Here is a 4655-nt window from a genome sequence, read left to right on the forward strand (position 1 = left end):
GGTAAAATTAGCTTGTACCGATCCCTATATAGAGAGTAGCGATAGATAAGGGAAGGTAACCAATCTATTTCTTTTGTTGACAATTCGGGAAGTAAATGCAATTAAATGACGTAACGTCACCCGACGTGAACGTGACGTAACGCGCCAACACTATGGAGTCACTGCACTATATGCATTATACGGGCAAAAGCCCGCGAAGCGAGCGTTGTCCGTTCATACATATGGAAATTTAGACATAAAATTACATAAGAATACCACATATGGATGTGTCTCAAAAAAAATTGCCACGCGACATATATTTTCGCGATGCTATTTATGACCTTGAACAAATCAAAAACACTTTGACATATGCTAAATCACATGTAAATACATACCTCAAGAAAAATTATAACAATGACATCATAATTGTGTAGCGAATCGCACTTAATATTCTCGCATTATTTGTTTTTCTTCGCAACCGTTCCAGAATTAAGTCATTACTCAATTATCACCCCTGAATACTCATCTTCAGTGGGTAAGCCGAAGACTGGTTCACTACATATAGTGACAGTCTTTACCAAACACAATTTACGTGACCATAACCCGACTTAAATATATTGCCGAATCTCAGATTTCTGTCGAATTTATTTGCTTTGATCTTTTCGATATCTTATTGTTATTATTATCCTGACAAATCACAAACGCTTGTTAAAAATTTATTTGTTTTAAACATTAAAGTTGGCATCTCTATTCTTCCAGTATTCTCGCGGTATTTCAATAACGACACCCTACTGTTTATTTGTCAGAATTCGTGACGCATTTTCCATTCGCTCTCAGAAAGAAGTTGTAATTGTGATCATGAGCAATATTGTGGATAGTTGTCGTTGTTATCCATCAAAAACACATTTATTCACAAAATTTAAAGGTATTCCGATCAAACTTTTTAGTCTTAGCTTTAATTTTTAACGTATTTACACCTCGTCTGCTCGCACTTTACCGATATCCCGAAAGGTTACATATCAATATAATAAGTTTAGGCATAAAACCACAAATCCGATACCGTTGGATTTTCGTACCACAATCTTACGTAAAAAATCTTCCAGATTCGAATCAACAAAAAACAATACATTTATAAATTGTCTGCATTATTGATCAAATTTTAAAATATTTGTTGGTTTTCCGTTTTTAGAAGCTGTTCTGTTAAGGCAAGAGCTGGGCATCACACAAGCCATTCTATCCAGCAAAACTGACAGTTTTGGTTTACAGAAATCAACAAAGGAGGGATTCCTGAACTATCAAAATTTCCAAGCTATACACACAGTTATTATCTTTGGTGATCTTTATTGGTTCTGTTGATTTACATGGATGGAACATCTGTGAACTTTTATAGAACTTTAAAATGTCTATATCTGTCTATCTATAAACAAAAATCAGCTATAGTATAATAAGATCAGATGTGCAAACACTGTCAAAGGGTTGTTAAATTTACAATTTGAAGGCAATTATGCTGAAAAAATATGAAAGTTCTTATGCAGATTTAGTCTGTATATCAACAAGTGTCTGCCAATAAATGTCAAACTAGTAATACAAAACTTACCACAAGTATGTAAAAGCACTAAGTACCTGTTGTGATCATTTTTAGTAAGATAGTGTAATTCTAAACAGTAGCAAATAGCTTGTTTAGTAAATGCATAATGCAATTAATATGATATTCTTTTCTATTGTGTAATTAATAAATTGGTTGTTACTTGTTAATCCATGATAAATGTGTTATGGCTAGTACAAAACCAGCATTGTTAATTTTGTAAAAGGTAATAAAATAACACCACTTTGTAATTTCATATACGTAAATATTCTTGTACTGTAGTTTGATGACAGTGTTTTAGTATTACTTATTTTGTAACTATTATTTTATAAGCAAATAAATGATTTGAAGTGTTTTGTATCTCCACACAATACCACATACCTTTTTATATATGAAATGTGCTATGAGTTATTTGAATGTTTAAATAAAAAAATATGGATGATATAGCATGATGCATTCTAATATTTGCATTCAAATTGTAACTATAGAGCTAAGTGTATGCAGTTTAGACTGTGATTTAAGAATTTCTACAAAATGGCTAGTTTTTTAGTGGCGACAAAATTTAAACTACTCAACAATAGTTTGCGAAAGAAAATTAAAAACCTGCAAGATACCTGTATTTATTAATATTTTAATTGCGAACAAGTATGTTGTTATGCTGTTACACATAATTATACATTGATAATAAATAAGAAGACAATTAGCGGTGTTAACGTTTCCCAACATACAGACGAAAGCTCCAGGTATGGCTTTCAATACGTAGTGTGTGTTATTTGACAGTCTAAAACTTATTTGATTTAAAAAAAATCCTGTCAAATTTGTCAATCAAAATTGAATTGACACATCACATGATTTTGATGATGTTAAATCAGTGTACTGTATGCTAAATGCAACTGCTTTAGCAAGCTGTCAAGTTGAATTGAGACATCAGATGAAGCAAACTGTTTCCTGGGTAGGGCCAGTACTAAGTGTCTATATGACGTACCATGACGTCGAAAGTCTACAAGACCTACTAGGTAGAACGAGAAATGTACTTCGACGTACAATTTTCACCGATCCTTGAGTGTTAGCCAATCAGAAGACACCTTACATCTGTTGCTTTTAGAGATATTTGACATTAAACATTATTATTATTATTATTTATACCAAATTATGCGACTATCGACCGCTTACTCATAGATATTGTGCGTATTTATTAAACATTATTAATATTATAATATATACCAAATTATGCGACTATCGACTGCTAACTCATAGATATTGTGCGTATTTATTGACCTGGCGTGGCGGAATTAACCTCTGACTTATGCAAGTTATGGTTATCACAAAATACGACCAACGGGGAGGTTATAATACTTTATTTATCCCGTGAATGTTTGGTAACTGTTTGGTTACCGTTGGGAATTTCCAACACAGTAATGCGCTGGACGGTCGTGATACTCCGCCACGCATGATCAACAAAAACTCACAATATACTGAATAATTTTAATTTTAAAAAGGTAACAATTGAATCTTCTTCAAATTTGTATATCATCTATTTCAATGCATTAAATACTTGAACATTCTATGTTGTTTTTTTTTTTGCCATTCTGATATATTTTTTTTCATTTTGTCCTTAATTAAAAAAGAGATTTTAAACAATTATTATGAATAAATCTGAAGGAAAAGCGGCTCAAGACATTTGATTGGCTGTTCAGAAAATGTGTACGTCGACGTACAAACATGTATGTCGAAGTACAAATTGTACTTTGACGTACAAATATATATTTCGAAGTGTATTTTATGTTTGTATGTCGACATACAATTATTGTACTTCGACCTACTATTCTCTTTTTACCTTGTATGTTTTTTTTAACTTTCAATCCAAATGGTACGCCATAGTATGTCTTTAGGGTTATGTAAAGAATGCTCCCACTTAAGGGATAAATGCAGAGACCTCCCAGTGACTAAGCCAGTTAGCAGTCACCCCATCCACTATACCACAGCCACCGAACCAGCTTTAAATTCCTGTGGCTAGAAAACAAATAAATTATAAGATGCTAGATCTTTAAGCTAGGAACATGTAACTCGCAATATTCTGAACACAATCATGTCCATAAATTTTTATAGAAAAAACATGGTTATCAAAAAAACTTAAAAAGCTTTTGCCCGTAAATTAGGTAGCACCTATAATCATATTATGCTGATATATATTATTATATAAATATTATATATAATATATATAATATTAACATATTATATACATATATATATTATTATTATATGCATTATATGCTGTATATAAATGTTGCTGACTGGAACACACTGTCTTTTACATTACAGCCGAAAGGTTTCATAGTTTTTAATCTCTTAATCCACAACGCTTCCCTAATCACACGTTCTTGGCGTCCAGCAATTTTAGCGTCTCCAGGACTGAGAAGTACATGCTGTCGTCGCAATTGCTCGGGTCAAAGTGTGTAGTAATGGACTTCCCTTTGTGCAGGCGTAAGTCTCGTAAGTGTTCTATTATCCGTTCTCGGATTTGCCTTTCTGTCTCCCAAACATAAACAACGCACTTGCACCTGCTGCATCCTATACCGTATACCACGTTCCTCGTACGTCAAGTAAAATTGTGGCACGTGCTGTAAGTTATTTTACCGTCGGTGTCTTGAATGTCACTTGTTTTCAGTTTGTTACAGTACGTGCAGTTTGCCTCACATGTGTGCGTGATAAACGTAGCCTTAATTGTCCTGTTGTGTACCAGGGTATCACAGAGGTTTCTATCCCTACAATATGCTTCCAAAGGCGGTTCACTGAAAATCTCGCGCATCCTGTCCGATCTGTATAACACGTTTAAATGCTGAATATGTTGGAAAGAAGACTGGAAAACGTGACCACCAGAGGAACCTTGTCATTTGACCTTTGTTTCTTTGATTTTTCAGTAAAACCGTGCGCGACAGTGTATCTACCTTCTGGAACTGGCCTTCTACGAATTTCCCGCTATACCCGCGTTTTCTTAACTGCAATTTCAGGTCATTTCTATACTTCTTGTAATCTTCTTTCTGTTCACATATTCTTCGTATTCGCAATCCGAGTCCATATGCTAACAATC

The sequence above is a fragment of the Dreissena polymorpha genome, chromosome 13 (genome assembly GCF_020536995.1).
Source record: "Dreissena polymorpha isolate Duluth1 chromosome 13, UMN_Dpol_1.0, whole genome shotgun sequence".
In the NCBI taxonomy this organism is placed as follows: Eukaryota; Metazoa; Mollusca; class Bivalvia; order Myida; family Dreissenidae; genus Dreissena; species Dreissena polymorpha.